The sequence below is a fragment of the Megascapheus bottae genome, chromosome 1 (genome assembly GCF_031878675.1).
Source record: "Megascapheus bottae isolate mThoBot1 chromosome 1, mThoBot2.hap1, whole genome shotgun sequence".
Classification (NCBI taxonomy): domain Eukaryota; kingdom Metazoa; phylum Chordata; class Mammalia; order Rodentia; family Geomyidae; genus Megascapheus; species Megascapheus bottae.
Genome location: NC_143509.1, coordinates 21,805,319 through 21,823,417, shown reverse-complemented (window position 1 = coordinate 21,823,417; position 18,099 = coordinate 21,805,319). Strand labels below are relative to the sequence as shown.

General features: G+C 41.2%; 2 protein-coding genes across 5 annotated transcripts in view; one reads left to right on the top strand and one right to left on the bottom strand.

Annotated features, from left to right (window-relative positions):
• Window positions 1-15,444, bottom strand: part of Serpini1 (serpin family I member 1) — a 68,045-nt gene extending 52,601 nt beyond the window's left edge. For 2 of the 4 annotated variants that reach the window (XM_090338569.1, XM_090338598.1), the window contains exon 1: window positions 15,341-15,444. The gene's annotated coding sequence lies outside the window, so the exon portion shown is untranslated. Of the gene's footprint in view, window positions 1-15,292 lie in introns of all 4 variants that reach the window. The other 2 variants (XM_090338580.1, XM_090338590.1) reach the window with 2 other exon arrangements.
• Window positions 15,445-16,247: 803 nt separating this feature from the next.
• The window catches only part of Pdcd10 (programmed cell death 10), a 38,953-nt gene continuing 37,101 nt past the window's right edge, over window positions 16,248-18,099 (top strand). The window contains exon 1 of the mRNA XM_090338553.1: window positions 16,248-16,334. The gene's annotated coding sequence lies outside the window, so the exon portion shown is untranslated. The remainder of the gene's footprint in view (window positions 16,335-18,099) is intronic.

Genomic DNA, 18,099 nt, shown 5'->3' with positions numbered 1-18,099 from the left:
AGGTTGATTTTGTTATGTTTAAAGAGCTAGGTCATAATTGACTGTCCTACTATTGTCATTTTAAGAATGCCAGAGAAATCTGGCATTCTTGGAGAATCTGAAATCTTGGTGAATCACAAATACGAGAGTAACTCTAGGCCATTTTAAAGAAATACATGCGAATCAATTGCTTCTGTTCAAGTAATGATGCTATTACAGAACCATGATTTGGGTAGAAGCAAAGGTAAACCTACAACACCAGGGTGACACCTAGGCAAACCTACACAGCCCTCTGTGCTTCATATCCCTGACCTATAAAAATATCTGTCTCAACAGGTTCTTATAAACACCAAAGGGATGGCCCTATGTATGCACACTGCACAGTGCTGGGCTCAGAATGAAGAATTTTGAGTTTTCCTCTCCGATCTCCTGAAACCCTTGAAGCACATTCTCTTCCCATAGGAATAACTGCCGGCACACAACACAGAAACACCATTGTAACTTGCAACTGCATTATCCAATGTTGCCTTTTTTATTTCATTCATTTTCTTTTTTTCTTTTCCTTTTTCTTTTTTTTTTCTCTTTTTTTTTTTTCCGGCCAGTCCTGGGTTTGGGCTCAGGGCCTGAGCACTGACCTTGGACTTTCTCAAGGCTCTACCACTTGAGTCTCAGCACCACTTCTGGCTTTTTTTTCTATGTATGTGGTACTGAGGAATCGAACCTGGTTCTTTGTGCATGCTAGGCAAGCACTCTACCACTAGGCCAAACTCCCGGCCTATTCATTTTCTTTGTCACCATTTCTTTGTCACTATCTTTTCTTATTTTTTTTCCATGCTAATCTACATTGATGACTCAACACTATGAATACTTGAATTTCAGCTTCCTGAATTCTACCAGGAGAGAGCTTAGATCTTGTGTCATGAGTCATTTCTTATGCATATCTTTCAAACATTTCAACATTGACTGACTTAGACATTTGGGGAAAATATATAGCCAATAACAGAAAAAACAATGCTCTGTGTTCCTTCATTTCTCTGAAAATAAATAGTCCTGTGTCAGTGTCCTGCCAACAATTGTGATTGTCACTTGTTTAGCAGAAAGATTTCTTTGCATTGTAACAATTTGCATAAAACTTTGAAAAATATGTAATGGACTTCTTATACCCCAGAAAACTGGAAATGGAACACATTATTGTCCTTATCATATCTGAAGGTCACCTTGGTAAAGCTGCTGGCTCTGCCCTTCATTCATTCCTCCAGCTATGGCACTGAGACCCATGACAGGACCCGTGGCACTGCTCTCTGCTATTCTGAGTCCAGGGCAAGTTGCTCGTCCATAACTGCCTTCTTACTTCCTGAATTCTCCATCTGGTTAACAGCGCTGGATCACTGTTAATTTGTCTAAACATAAAAATTAAGTAGCATTACACTATAAAAATGAACAGCTTACTAAATGTAAACAAGCTCTGGATAAAGGTACTAATCAATTACCAAAGGAAAAATTCCAGCAAGGGATCTGGCTGGATTTGAATACTTAATTGCTGGGTTATGAGGCATATTTCTGTGGGAATTTCACATCCTCTTCTGTGTGAATTCCCTGTCATTGTATTAGGGTTTTCATTATCAAGGGGGAGAAAGAGGAAAATATTATTTAAAATATCATCAAAGCCTGACACTGGTAGCTCCTGTCTGTCATGGTAGCTACTCAGGAGGCTGAGACCTGAGGCTCTCTGTTCACATTATTTATAAAACATATAACTCCTGATATAATAGAGGACTTTGAAAATATATAATTAAGCCACTCAAAATGAATCTCTTAAGATGGGTGTAATAGGCACATGCCTGTAATCCTAGCTACTCAGGAGGTTGAGATATAAGGATAACAGTTTTGAAAACAGCTTATTCAGTAATGTCCACGAAACTCCTATTTCCAATTAACCAGCAGAAATCCAGAAGTGGAGATGTGGCTCAAGTGGTAGAGTGCCAGCTTGGAGCAAAAATGCTAAGAGCCAGCACCCAAGGTCCTGAGTTCAATCTCCAAGACTGGCATGAATAAGTAGAGAAGAGATAAAATGCCAAGTAGTATGTTTAATATTCATTAATTGGGGGAGGGGCTAGGGATCCAGGCCACGGCTTGATCAGGCCACACGTATTGATCTATTATCCCTAGTGATGCAGTGGGTGTAAGGAATCAGTTTTTCTAGTCACACAACCATCTTACATAAAGGCAGCAATTACTGTAGCACATCATATATGACTAATGGCTTTCAGCACTGGATTGTTCATACTAGCTCACTGTATGTAATAAGAGCAGAAAGCACCAAATGTCCTGACATGTCTTGTGGCAAGGAAGGGGTGGATATAAAAGCACAACACAAGGTTTCTCAATGAAGGTAACACACAAGAAAAGTGGTATGCAGCAAAATTGTAGCAATACACGCACAAACGAACCCAAAACAAAGCAGAAAAAGAGACTTGGTACCATAAGGAAAATTGGTTTATTTAACACCAAAGGGACACTTTCAGGATAGTGATGTATCAATGTCAGTTTAACCATTTATTTTTTAAAATCAGATGAAGCAAGTTAAAATGGATGAATACAAGCTTTCAAAGAGATTCTGTACTATATTTTCAGTAGATTTACAGTGGCTGCTTCTTAAGGGTTTCTAAACTTGATTATTTTTGGATTGTGGCAAAAATTAGGTACTAGGCTTTGCCATCTTAAGCACTTATTTATTTTTATTGTTCTTATAAAGGTTATATGCAAGGAAGTTACGAGTTACATAACATCTTAATCACTTTTAAGTGCATGTGTTTTTTCCTTATTGTTCAGACTCACAATCTTCTTAGTCATTTCTTACCAACATTATTTTTAACCTCATCTAAGGGTAACAAACTGAAATGTCTACAGAGGCCAAAGTGACAAACTAAATTTAAAAAAAGCAACATACAGAATGGTGCTGGTTGTGGAGTCAGTAAACACACACACACACACACACACTTACCTTGACCTCCGATCTGTATCTAATTTCAAGGATAAAACTTGATCCTGTCTTTGAAATGTTTCTGATTCCCTGTTACCACGTGTAGGCCATCTCCTCTGCCTTTTCCCAGTTTTATTTATTCTTTCCTAATTCTTACCTTTGTACATTCACTTACTTTTATGTCTTAATTTATCATTCTAGATGAGCATATAAATAGGTTTGGAGCTCTGTTCATCCATATACCTTTGAAGAGGACTGGAGTGTTTTGTCTGGGTTTGTCTTAGATAAAAATAGGTATCTTTGATTTTTAATTTTGGCTTTGCAAGCCAACCTTTCTCATCACAATGGTATTATTTTAATTAACTTTGTTGCTTTTAAACTGTTTTCCTGTGGTTATCAATCAATAAGGAACTAAAGCCCAGGTGTGGTGGCACAGTAGCCTTGAGGCAGGGCAGCTCATTTGGGAAAAATAGCAAATATCTGTCTCAAAAATGAATGAGCAAGGGGGTCAAGAGTTTGGCCTAGTGGTAGAGTGTTTGCCTAGCATGCATGAAGACCCTGATTCAATTCCTCAGTGTCACATACATAGAAAAAAGCTGGAAGTGGTTCTGTGGCTCAAGTGGTAGAGCTCTAGCCTTGAGAAAACACAACGACAGTGCTCAGGCCCTGAGTTCAAGCCAGGACTGGCTAAATAAATAAATAAATGTGCAAGCAACCAAAATGCATCAGTAAAAAGAGAATTAAAGTTGCTGCAATAATTGCTATCTATTTATTTGTTTAGTAAGCTGTCATGACATTTTAAGGTTATTTTTCTTTTTGCTTGGATAACATTACTTTGTTCTTAAATGGCTCCGGCAAATTGAATACACCAACAGCTGACTCCATTATTTGTGGAAAAAGAAACAGAATAATTTTCTTAGATGTCTTCCTCTGTGTTTTTGAAAAAGTATGGGATGTTAGACCTAGAAAATTGCTCTTCTTCTAATTTTTCACATCAGAGTTGCCTTCAAAGAAAATATTAGCAACTATCAAAATCTTGTTTTATTATTTTAATCTTGAATTTCTATTTGGCCAGCAAAATATGCATCTATAATTGGTGTCGATACTGGGTTTTGCCCTTTTGTGACTGAAAAAAATCCGTTTTTAGCCTTATGTATGCTGAACTAAGTCATTATGATAAGGAATGTCAATTCAGAAACATACCATTGTAATTTAGTACATTTGTTCATTAAGTGAAGGTTTTTTAATTGCTATTTCCATTGCCTTTTTTTTTTTTTGCCAGTTCTGGGGCTTGAACTCAAGACCTGGGCACTGTCCCTGGGCTTCCTTTTGCTCAAGGCTAGCATTCTCCCACTTGAGCCACAGCACCACTTCTGGCTTTTTCTGTTCATGTAGTGCTGAGGAATCGAACCCAGCACTTCATCATGTTAGGCTAGCACTCTTACCACTAAGCCACATTCCCAGGCTTTATTTTGCTTTGATATTTGAACTTAGGTTGCTTAATCTTTCATTGCAACTGCTTTTATTGTCGTTTGTTTGCTTTTCAGTGTAGCTGGATCTCAGTTTCTCCCTTATTAATTTTACCTGGTATTCTATGAAGCCCAATGCTATCATTTACAGAATTCCTCTATATTACTCTGGCTTGCTAATTCCTCACAATTCAACCTTCCATAATTTATCCTCCCTTTTCCCTGTTCTTATGTGACCATCCTGGAGCTTGAACTTCGGGCCCAGGTTCTGTCACTGAGCATTTTGTGCCCCAGGCTAGCAATCTATCACTCGTAGACTTTTCTGCCTGAGCTGGCTTCAAACTGCGATTCTTGGATCTCTGCTGCCTGAGGTACCTTGGATTACAGCCTGAGCCACTAGTGCCTGGACATCCTCACTTTGTTTAACGTTTCCACTAGGTTGGAAATGTGGCTTGGTTGGTAGAGAGCTAGCCAGTGAGTGAAAGCATCAGGTTTGAGTCTCAGTCTTTGACCTATAAAAAGAAAAGATAAAATAACAACCTTGCTGGTACCTTGATCGACAGCTTTATAATCCACCTTCTGTAAAATACACTCATTAAAGTGTGCAACTGAGTGCCTTTCGAATATATTTCTACAGCTGTGTGATCATCAACACTATCTAACTTCGGAAATAGTTTATTACCTTGAGGAAAAACTGTGCAGCCGTGAGCAGTAACCTCCTGCTGCCAACCTGTCTGTAAGTATTGGCCTATTTTGAATATTTCATATAAAACATGGCCCAGTGTATATGGCATTTTCCCTTGCTTGTAATCAATCCATGCCATGGTATCAATTCTTCATTCTTAATTGTCTGGTGAAATCCCATGTGTAGACATACAACATTGTTTTCCTAAGCATCATTTGATGGACAGTACATGTGCTTGGGCTTGGGCTATTTTAAGTAATACTACTATGAACATTCATGTACAAGTTTTGACGTAGACCTTTATTTTTTTCTTCAAATTCCTTTAGGCATAATATCTACAGTGAAAATGCCAGGTCTTTGAAAGTTCTGTGGTTATAATTTTGAGGAATGGCAAAAATGCTTTCTCAAGTGGCAGCACCAGCTTGAATCCCACCAGGAATGGATGAGGGATTTACATTCTCCAAATCTTAGCATCTTAGCAGATACTTTTTTTTTTTCCTTCTGACAAGCCATCCAATGTCAGTATAGCATTCTCATTGTGGTTGGATTTGCATTTCCCTACTGACTAATTAATCATGCAGTATAGCTTTAGTATTCTTAATGGCCATTCTGTGTATTTGGAGAAAAAAAATGTCTACTCAAATTCTTTGACTTTAATGTGGTTGTTTATCTTTTCATTGGAGTGTAATAGTTATTTATGCATTATCCATCCAAGTTTTCTCAAATATTTCATTAGCAAATATTTTCTCTCATTTTGTAGCTTTTCATGTCTTAATTTTGTTCTTTGAAACACTGTTTTACATTTGATCAAATCTAATTTATTTTTGTTGTCATCTATGCAATAGTATCACAACTGAAAAACTAAATTGAAGGGAACAATTCACATGCATAAGTTTTATTAGATTTTAAATTACAGCTGACAGAGTCCCCACAACTCATTTTGTTACATTTTGTATGTGGTGTTAGGGTCCAATTTAACTCCTTGGTATGTGAATATCCAGTTGTCAATGTAAGAACATTCCTTCTTCACTGTGTTTAAGTGAGCCTAAATATGAGCCTTTTCCTAATTTCACAGCATTCCACGAATAACTATGGCTCGATTCACTATATTTCCATAAGTTGTTCATATTCATTGGTCAATTTCTGCTCAAAAATAGCAGTTGACATTCTGACAGATGATTTCTATAGATTGGTTTGAAGAACACTGACATCTTAACATTCTTTCATAATAGTTCTCTAGAACTTTCATTTGTATGATATATAAGTATATAATATATAATGTATAATTGTATAACAACTTTTCATTTTTATATTGTAGGTGATAATGTGATTCCTGTTTGAATGCCATTTTCCTCTAAGTACTGAGACAGTATTGTGCTTTTGTAAAATTGACTGGCATAGTTTTCTGTAATATTCAGTGTTTTTTCTCAGTCTTATACCATTTCTAGCTTCTGAAATATTTATTTTAGGGAGATGAGGGGTGGAATTAAATTTGGAGCTGCAAATCCTCATTTGAACCAAAAGTTATACAGTTCACTTAAAATAATAAGTTGTAATAAAGATATTCAAACACCAAATATCATTTAATGAGCATTAACTATATCTAGATACTATGAAATACCATTTTAGCAATGTAAACAACTTTTGACTCTAAATATATATGACAAACTAGGTTACACAAGTTTAATGACATCCAGTATCATATAGTAGTAATGATGGAATAGAAATTTTTTTGTTTAAATATTTTTAAATTTTATTTATTGTAAAGGTGATAAATAGAGGGGTTACAGTCACACAGGTAAGCTAATGAGCACATTCTATATCTAACAGTGCTCCCTCTCCCTCCGTTAATATTCAAACCTCTAGCCCCTAGAGTCCACCTCGGGGCGGGGGGGGGGGGGGAATCGGGGACCAGAGCTGGGAGACTCGTTGAAAGAAGAGGGGACAGAAAGAGAGCAAATGACGGAGCCTCGGGGGCTGGAATGCCAAAAGCCAGCTAAAGCCAGATGGCCTGTGTCCCCTACAGTGGCAGCCTGCCCCTCACTTACGTGAGTAGCTCTGGTCTTTCCCTGTCCATCCCAGAAGGTGAAAGATAGCAAACAGAAGCAATTGCTGAAGGTTGGTAGTGGGCCAGGGCTCAGATGTTCCCATGTACCAAACACTCGACCTGTTCACCCACCTCCTCCATTGAACCCCTGGGAAATGTTGAATTAAAGCAACAGAACTGCTGGATGCGGCTGTTCACGCACGTAATCCTAGCTATTCAGGTGGCTGAGATCTGACAATTGAGGTTCAAAGCCAGCCAGGGCACTAAAGTCCGTGAGACGCTTATCTCCAATTAACCACCAGAAAACTAGAAGTGGTGCTGTGGCTCAAGGGGTAGGGCAGTACCGTTGAGCTGAAGAGCTCAGGGACAATGCCCAGGTCCCAGAGTTCAAGTCCCACGACACACACAAAAAAAAGCAACAGAACTATGCTCAGAAGGGTGTGGCTCAAGTGGTAAAGCACAAACATTGAGCAGAAAACACTAATCAAGAGTGCAAGGCCCCAAGTTTTGTGCACTGCTGTAACCCTCTCAATCATCTAGCAAACCAGCACCTAATGCAGAATTGTTGGGACCTGCCCTGGAGAGGCCCAAGTTTGTTTGTTGAAGGAAATCTGTTTCCTAGGTGACTTCTTCAGAGGATTGTGTTGTGATGAGTCTGAGATGAAGAACTTTCTGTCAAGAAAAAAAAAAATCACCCTAAATGTGCTTCAGTAGCCTTCAAGGAGAGCCTGGCCTACTGGCACAGCTCTGGTGTCATGGGCTCCACTGCCTTTGCCTGCCCCATCCCCAGGCTGGCTCCTGGTCTGGGAAGCACAGCCAGGCCTGGCCCTGTGGGTGTGTGGGACAGGGTACCCCTTTGTGACTGCAGATTGGGTTTGGGGGGGCTATGCTGTGAGGCAGGTGCTTAGCAAAGGATGGGACTTTGGAACCCCTGGAGATATTGGGAAGTGTGTTAGCTTGAAAGAGTGTCTATTGTGCACACACTGGAATAGAAATTTGAACATAATTTTACCTGACTGGAATAACCCCATTCTAGTAATAAAAATTCTAATAATACATAACTGTGAACATACATATCACACTAATCTTTTCCTTATATTCCCAACAAGAGGTTGGTAGAATTTTTTTTTAAAGGGCCAGAAAAGTATTTTAGGCTTGTGAAGCATCCTTCTTCATCCTGTAACCTAACTCCATAGTTGCAGTAAGATGCAACCTTAACAATAGACAAATGACTGGGAATCATTAATAAGATTTTATTTATAAAAGCTTATGTTCCTGCAGGTCACATGTTGGCACCCTTTGCAATGAACTATTGCCTTAATTCTTCATAGCTTTCCCTAATTGCCACACATAATTACCACATCAACTTCTTGGGCTACTGGGTTTCTGCCACAGTAACTATTGTAATATAAGAGCTGTATGTCACATGCGCTTGTGGAGTTACATAAAGAAATGTATCTTGTCCAGTCTCCTCTTAACTCTACTGATTATTTGTAAATATTATTTGTTTTGCTGTATTTTTTGCAGTCAAGCCCACAAGACACCTTGACTACAGAAGAATTTAGCAGGAGACATACAGAGAAGTAAAAATAGAGTTGAAATGATTTCAATATATAAAATGTTTTTTAATATAGTCATGGGCTACTGGCTCATTCCTGTAATCGTGGGGAGGCTGAGAATGGAGGATCCATGTTCCATAGCTGCATGGGAAGAAGAATACAAGAAAGGGAGAGCATGTACCTGGGATCCCAGCAAAGCTGCAAGTCACCGTTGTGAACATGTCATTTTATGAATGAGTCATCATAATTTAGATAGCAGTCCCTCAACAGAAGTTGAGGGTTTTTCATAATTAAATGATCCAATAACCCACCTGACAAGTAAACAGCATACATTGTGTGTACTCCATAAATTTACACCACAAGGTACAAAAATAAAATGAAAAATTAGCTTTTCAAGTTAAATAGGGTTAAAGACCTCAAATATAACAACAACACTTAGATTATCAAGAAAAAAAAACAGGCAAATGAAATCAAATGTGAATAAGACCTCAGAAGTTTTCTAGTGAACTTTTCCACATCCCTTTAAAAACAACAACAAAAACCTCTGGGATGCTGAGGGAAACACACACTGCCAGGTGATTTTATGGTGTCGGTGGCTTGACAGACTGTAAGAGACATGACTCTGGGATGGCAAAGATCTGTAACACGTAACTCTAGTAGGAGCTGTATTTGGGAGAAGGTAAATGAGGTTATAAAATCGAAGTAAATCCTACTGGCCCCTGGCTTGCCACACTAAATGAAGAGCTGCTGGGAGCTCGAAAGGATCATTTCCTGCAGTAAACCAGAAGGGGGCCTCCACGCAGAGACTGGCACAGGAGGTACTGAGCAAGCTTCAGCCACAGCTCAGTCCCTATGCTGAGCCCTCGCTGGGATGGCACAAAGGAAAAGAACACCTGCTTGATGCAGGTTTAAAATGCTGTGTGCAGGCTTCCCCTTGCAAGCACATCACTAAAACTAGAGCAGCAAGCGCACTTACATCATAGTTAAAATAAATCCTCGTATCGCACCACTCTATTTTTGCCTTTATTGCTGTATGGTAAGTCATCAAAAGTATGTATGTGTGTTGTAAAAGTGTTAAAGGCATATCTTTACAATAGCAGTATTTAAAACATAAGAAAAGGACTACATAAATGGCAGGCAATGAATAAATTCTGTCTAAAGCACACACATGCCCCTCCCCCAATACTGCTCCACCTAATAGCAATACTTACCCGAATCATCTGGAAATCCAACAACAACAAAAAAAATCCAGCAAAATTTGTATTCAGCTCTAATATAAACAATGATTGTGGGCAGGGGGCAGAATTTACTGCTAAATCAGATGTCTAAGAGATTTTTTTTTCTGTGTGTACTTGTTTGTAAAATGATGCTGCATTATACTTGCCAAGTAGCCAAACAAATTGTTATCACCTACCAAGTATAAACTGTGTGTAAGACTCTCAACATAAATGTAATCTTTGGGGATGATCCTAAGCTCTCTGGTAGACACATGGTTGTGAACTCAATTAAAAACCGTACCGATGGACAGCATCAAGAACAATGTCCAAGGAATAAGATTCATCATCAGTCCTAAGCCAACTTATATACATCAGTAAGATAAAAAAGGACTTTAAGAAATAAAGTCAGTTACATATCTGCTACTATTAAAGTTCACTTTCAAAGAAGTACTTATAATTAACTAGAATGGTGCAAGTGTTAAATAATGAAAGCAAACACAAACTCAATTTTAAATTCGAGCATAAAGCAAGTTAATTTGTTTCTGCAATGTCAAATCAAAAGCAATAAATGTCCAACTCCAAACATGCTTCAACAGAATCAGTGATTTCTCTCCCTTTTCTGGAGATGGGGTGGGAGTAGATGATTTGAAAATCAGAAGCACACATTCTGTGTTTACACAATAAAGTATTTTTGTGTATGCCAATACAGTGGCTTGAACTCAAGGTCTGTACCTCTTGTTTGACCTGCTTGCTCCTGGCTGGTGTTCTACCACTTGAGTCACACCTCCAGGGTGGCATTTTGCTGGTTAACTGGAGATGGAGTCTGGCAGAGTTTTATTGCCAGGGTTTGCTTGGAACTGAGATCCTCCAGAGCTCAGCTCCCTCAGTAGCTCAGATTACAAGTGTGAACCACTGGCTCCCAGCCCAGCTAAAGTAGATTTTTAAAGGAAAAACTTTAACAAGGGTATTTCTCCAGGGTTGAAGGTGGTGAGATGTGGGGCTTTCTGATTTGGGAGCCTCTGGTGAGAAGCCTCGTCTCCTTCTACAAGTTCTCTACCTCTGAGATAAATTTAGAAATGGTGACACTAGTCAATGTTTGTAGTCTACAAACTCTGGGTCAAAGTGGGCCCGATGGAGATCTACAAGGTTTTTGCAAAGGTAATAGAACTCATTCTCAGAAGTAATACACAATTGTCATTTCATGTGATCATCTGGCTCCTGAATATCAAAGGAAAATATGTCATTGCCACCATCAAAGAATTAGCTAATTGTTTTAATTTAAGTGGCAGTCACAGTGCCACTTTTTAATTTTTTTTTTTTTGGTGTGTCAGTACTCAGGCTTGAACTTAAGAGTCTTTCTGCTGAGTCTGTTATTCATTTTTTGGGGGGGGAGGGAGGGTTCATGGTGCTTGAACTCGGCCTGGGCACTGTCTCTGAGCTCATCAGCTCAAGGGTTCTACCCAACCCTTGAGCCAAGCCCCACTTCCTTTTTCTAGAGGTTAATAAGAGCCTCAGGTCCCTTTGTCCCCAGGCTGGCTTTGAACCTTGATCCTCAGATCTCAGCCTCCTGAGTAGCTAGGATTACAGGCGTGAGGCACCACACCCAAGCTTGTTATTTTTTTTCTGCTGTCACATAGCTTTTTCTACTCAAGACTGTTGCTCTACCACCAGAGCTAAAGAAAGCTCCAGGTTCAGTTTCCAGCTTTTTTTTTTTTTTAATTGTATTTTATTGTCAGGATAATGTATAGATGGGTTACAGTTACATTTGTCAGGTAATGGATGCATTGCTTCTGGAACCTTGACACCCCTTCTCATGTTTTTGTTCCCCCTTTCCTCCCCCTATCCTCTTCCAATCATCTTGTTTTATGGTACATTGAAGATAAGGTTCTTATGGATAAGATTCCAAGTGGAATCTTGATACTCAGACCCTACCCTTCTTAGTAGCTTGGATTCCAGGCGTGAGCTCTTGGCCCAGAGAAATCTTTTTACATGGAATGTGATCCAAGATACCCTAGAGCTCAATAGGAGATAGAAAAGTACAGTGATCTGGTTTACTACAATTCCCAAACTTCAAGAACTAAACAGAAAAACCAAACCAAACTAAATTCTTTTTTTTTTTTTTCCTGGTTGTGGGGCTTGAACTCTGGGCCTGGACGTTGTCCCTGACCTCTTCAGCTCAAGGCTACCACCCCACCCCTTGAGCCACAGTGCCACTTCCCATTTTCTAGTGATTAACTGGAAATAAGAGTCTCACAGTCTTTAGTGCCTGCGCTGGCTTTGAACTGCAATTCTCAGGTCTCAGCCTCCTGTGTAGCTAGGATTACAGGCGTGAGCCACTGCGTCTGGCCAAACCAAACAAAATTCTTATCCATTAACACAGATCCCCAATGCAGTAACTTTAGGAACTTATATAAGTAAGTAAATAAAGAGGTTCTTGTCCATCTTCACTGGCAATTTCTGTAATGTAATGAAGGAGGTGGGGCATACTTTGTTTTTAATTTCTCTTATCAATGTCCAAAGATGTCTCATTAAGGCATAAATGTACACATGCAGTATCTTTTGTTTTAATAAACCCATGAATTAAAAAATCTAATGCATTCATGGCAGTTCTGACAGCAGTGCAAATTTAAATATGAAAGTGGTATATGCACTATGATATACACCACTCCAGGAATTTATGATTAGGGATGAAGGCCATGTTACTGCTTGTAGGAAATTAACAAGAAATATGAAGTCTCTTCTCTCTCCTACTAGGGGTGTGTCTCCAGCAGTTTTCTTCATGCCAAAACCATTTGATTTTGGAACCTACTAAGTATCACTTTATGTATCACATGCAGTAGTGAATCTTGTTAGAAATTTATACTACTCAATTATTTTTTACTCAAGAGGCTTAGAAACAGAGTTTTAAATCTAAAGGGAAAAGGGGGTTGGAATTAAAAATAGCCAAGTCATTTGGCTAAAGAGGTATGTCTAGAACAATTTCCAGTCAAGACAGACATTGTGCATGCTGGTGATTTTCTTTGCCTTCATACTGTATGTTTACTGACAGACATACACAAACACTAAACATAATAGCAGAATAAATAATATACTTTATAAGAAATTAATAACCTTTCTAAATACTAATTAAGACAAATCTTCAGTTTATTCAGATTGAACGTGGACATCTTTTAAAGTGCGTGCAAAGCTGAAAGCAAATAAAATGCCCAAGCATCATTCTATGCTAATGCTTTTCTCCCACTGAAAATAAAACATGGTCTTCAAAGACACAAAAATACCCAATCTCTTTCATTGACAAAATGAAAAAGACCCAGTCTTGGAAAGGAAAAGAAAAATAAGTACTTTAATTCATTCCTAATGATATTCTAGTCTGCTGATCCTTGAGAACAGATCTGTATGTAAAATTGGGATTCAAAGTATATCTGAATTTCAACTGTACATATGCTTGGTTACTAATTGGATCGCAACAAAACTCTTTCAAAAAGATGGTTTAATAGAAGCTCAGAAAAAAAACTCCATTGACATTATTATAATTAGGGATGATGAGGATGATGATGATGATTACATGGGGGAGAAAGCTAGTGACAACAAGCATTCAGTTTCACCAAATGAATCAGTATTGGATCCTGCAAATCTGTGACAATTCAGAAAAATCCATTTAATCACAAATAACAAGTGCAATCACACCAAGCTTTAGCACACCAGAGTACTTGGTCTCTCACACTCCCAAATCACCAGGTCACATAGACCCACAGATTCTACAGGGATGAAGCAAAGATAAAATCCTGTCTTACCACAGTTACTATGTTTAATGGCTACAGTTGCCTTTTCTTCCTTCTAAGTTATTTGCTTCTGTTAATACTTACCGGCTCTGATTGGTGATGGTCTAAAAACAGCTGTTTTTCTAAGAATTGCCTATGTAGTTCTCTAGTGTATGAGGACTATTCATGGGCAAGTTACTAGAAGGGTAAGAGATCCGCATACACATTATAAATATGTGGAAATGTAACAATGACATTTCCTCCACTTTATAACTGGTAAATTTTTTTAATGTTACCTAGGCTTATCAGTAGTAACAGAAAGTAGGACTAAACTTTAGGCTATCGAGAGAATACCCTTGAACTATTTCTTTTCCCAAAGGAGCTGTGCAGATTACAAAAATCAAATTCAAATCCTAAGCAGATCAAGGAAACACAATATAGAATGCGATTACATTTTATTAACTGTAGTTTAAAACAAAAAACCTAAAGTATGCCGATAGACTCTGAAATACTCCAACTGTCACAAAGGCATTACCTAGCAAAATATGTTGCTATATGCTCCTGTGACTAAAGGCCATATAATATGGTGAACTCTATAACAAAAAGAAAATGAAGTAGGCAAATGCATTCTTACTACTTTTCTAGAAATAGGCAGCAATTTTGTCATAGTTACACAAAGGCAGTGTGACTCACAGCTTTACCGAGTCGTACTACATTACTTCTACCCATAGGTATTATAAATACATTCACATGGCTTTAATACCCAGAATAAACTGGGCTTTCAAGACACTACAGCCATTTGAAATCTGAGCATACGGGCAATCGTTTGACATACTGTCTCTGAAGAGAAAAGATTCTCAGACCGCTTTGCTTGGACTCTTGATTTAAACGAAACCATACTAACGTTCTCATACGCAAATGAGAGACTAAGGAATGGCAATGAAATACACCATATGCTCCTATTGTAGTCTGAGTCCGGGTCTTTGTTTCCGTATACTAGAGCCACTATAAGCAAAGCTGAGTTTTCACCCGTTCAAATATTATTTTCACGTTATTGCAGGCAAAAGTTATACTTCTGCCAGGTTCCCTCGGAACCTACGGGATCCTGACTATTCGTGCTTTTGCATTTGCTTCTTTCATCCAGGTCTCTCTTGCAATTCGAGAAACCTGCAACGCAATCTCCCTGGATATTACCAGGACGGCAGCAGGACAAGCTGATACACCAATGCAAAGCGCAGACATCGCAGAACGCAAAAGTTATTTTCCTAGTGAAATAGTTCTGGAGTAATTCGATATCAAAGATTTTTTTTTATTATTTTTTGCCTGTTACCAACTACGTACCTCCCCGGATTCCACCCACCTAGGTCTCAATCAGCAAGCCTCCTCTCAATCTTCAGATCTCCCAGGACAGTGCTGAGGCTCCTCACACCCCAAGCGCTAACCACGCCCTTCAGACACAGGGTCAAGCGCTCCCCCAGCACCCCGGCACCTCTTCCGAGCCCCAGAAAGCGCCTCTTCCACCCGAATGGGCTCGCACCGGTTTCCGAACCCCAAGCAGCAGACTCGTGATAATCCTATCCAAAGGTGCTTACCCCGGGTGGGGAAAGACCGGGAAGAGGCACCGCGCTTACCCCACGCACCTGCCACCCCGGAGGGACGCTGAGGCTGAGCGGACGCACGGCGCGGCGCTAGGCTTCTGTGGTTGCCTGGGTCTCAACCGGGAAACTACGGGTCCAGGCGGCGCCACGGGCTCTGACCGCGGCTCAGACCCCGCCCCCTAAATCCAAATGGCGAATTGGAGCGCCTTGGTCCCGCCCCGCCGTGGCTCCACCCCGGCTGTGACCACGCCCCCACCGTGGCTCCGCCCCCGCCGTAGCTCCTACTGCAGCGCCTCAGTTCGCGCCAGGGCAGGAACACCTGGTGCCCCCCCCCCCCCCCCCCCCGCTCTTAGGACCCCGCTGTGGCTCTTCTCCACCCCTAGGGACCCGCAGAGGCTTTGCCCTCGGAGCCCGCACGGGCGCCTCTGTGAAGAATCCGGGCTCAGCCTGGGAACGGAGCTTGTAGGCGCCGGTGGCTCCAGGCAAGTTCCTATGCCTCGCCCTTCAGCTCCCCGGCTATTGCCCGGAGGCTTGCTCACCACCCGTGCTGCGTGCCTACTCGCCCGTCGCTCCCTACCACCGTTCCCCCCCCCCCACACTCCCCGCCCCCGTTCCTTTGCTCCGCTGCCCCGCCCCCTGATTGAGTGAGGCACCAGCGGGCTGGTCCTGCGCCCGGATTGGTTCAGGTGAGAGCCGGCCCCGCCCTTCCCTTCGCTTCAGCTCGCCCTCTCCTTTATCACACCTCCTCCCGCAAAGGCCCGGCGTGTCTTCCTATTGGCAAGAGATAACCCCACCCATCACCTTCGGTTTCCTCGCATTGCCTGAAGGGAAATGTAGTCTCTCTTGTGCAGGAAGCGTAGGCAACGCTGACTAAAGGAACTACGAGTCCCCATAAGCCCCTGCGCCACTCCGGCAGGGCAGGATTCCGGACAACGCCTGGTTCCTCTCGGGTCCTTCCGGCGTCGCCGGAGTGAATCGATCCCGGAGTTGAGGGGGGCTTCAGAGGTGGGAAGTGAAGTCGGGGTCTCAGTTGCCGGTAAGCTGTGGGTTTGGGGTTACCACCGCGTAGCTTCGCGAGGAGCATCGGAGGCGTGGAGTCACTCGGGGGGCCGAGGCCGGAGTCTGGGGGCCCGCTCGGTGGTGGCCGGCGGGGCGGTCGCAATTGCGGCCGGGAGCGGGGCCCGGTGGGAGGACCCAGGTCGCCCTACTCGAGCGGCGCCGGGCGAGTGCGGGCCGGGCCCGGCTGCCCCCGGAAAGCCCCCCCTGGAGCCCGGCGACCGGGAGGGCGAGGCCGGCCTGGGCGCCCGAGAGCTCGGGGTGGGGCGGATGTGACTGGGGTGGGGTCCTCCGCCTCGAAGGTGTGGCTGGGGACGGCGGGGAGGAAGGAAGGGGTGCTCGCAGGGGTGCTCCGGGGGTGACTGGGGTTCTGCCCTGCTGAGGGAAGCGGGGGCCCGGAGGAAGGAGGAGCCCGGTGTTGACAGTTGTGAGGATTCAATTCCGGGTTTCGGAAGGAGGAGATTCCCCCCCCACCCCAGCCTGGAGGCTGACCCTCTGCTGTGACACCCCAGCAGAGGAGGCTCCCGTCCACCCAGGGATGTGCACCCGGAGCCCGGGAGTGAGTGGCGGGCCCAAGGTCACACACCTCGGGGCAGGCTCCTCCATCTAGATGAACTCCGGGCTCCAGAACCACGGAGGAGATGGGTTTTCTGTTGGGTTGTTTTAATTCGAGGTGTGGAGGAGCCTGCTCAGTAAATGATATTTTGTGTATTTCTAAGAAGATGAAAAAGTTGTGTCTTTGAAGTAGGATGAAATACTTCACTAAAGGATCCTCTCCAATTTATTTGAGAAAAACAAACAAAAAAAAAACCCAACAACCACCACCAATGACAGTAGGGATCAGTTTTAGTTTAGAGTTCTTTTTTTTTTTTCCATTTTAGTAGAGGAATACTAAGTGACAAATTCTACTCTTACGGATTTTTAAGGCTAGTTAATGGTTAGCGTTATACCACATTTGCAGAAGCTTTCTTTTACTTTCATTTTGTATGACTGAGAACAGTGAGACTGGTACTTTCACATAACTTACTTTAAACACATCAAGGAGAACACATCATTTTTTAGTACTCTAATAATGACCAGAAAACAGTGCATATTTCTTGGAACATCATTTTGCTTGAGATGTTTACTTCTTCCTTATTTTCTTTACTTGAGGATACATATATGTAAGTTTACAATAATAAAGTCAGACTCTTGCATATTTTATCTTTCTTAGGGTAATCTTTGAGTTTTAACTTATACTAAAATGATTCTTATATTTTATCGTGCACAGGAAGCAATGTGCTTTTTTAGAATTAGCCTCTGGTTATTATGGACCCACTATCCAATCGTTGGATAATTTTTAAAAATAGAATTGTAGGAGTGTTCATTGAAGTTAGAATTTCTTCATGATAAATTTATATCCATCAAGGTATAAACTGATAGTTAGGAAGTAATCATGCTTTTTTGTTAGAAAAATTCACTATCAAAATGTGCTGTATGTTCAGTGCACTACAAAATTATTTGTAACATTTTGTTTAATTTTTAAATAGAAAACATTTCCTAAGATTAAAAATACTATACTTTTCTGGTTGAAGTTAATGTAATTTATTTTTAACATGATTTAAGAATTAGAAATTAAGGCATAATATGGTATTATGGAGTGAAGTAACATCTGGAATAAAGTAAGTTTAAAAAAGTTTAAGGAAAATACACAGGTAAGAAAGAGCCAGCTAAACAAATGGAAGAATTATGTGCAGATACTGAAG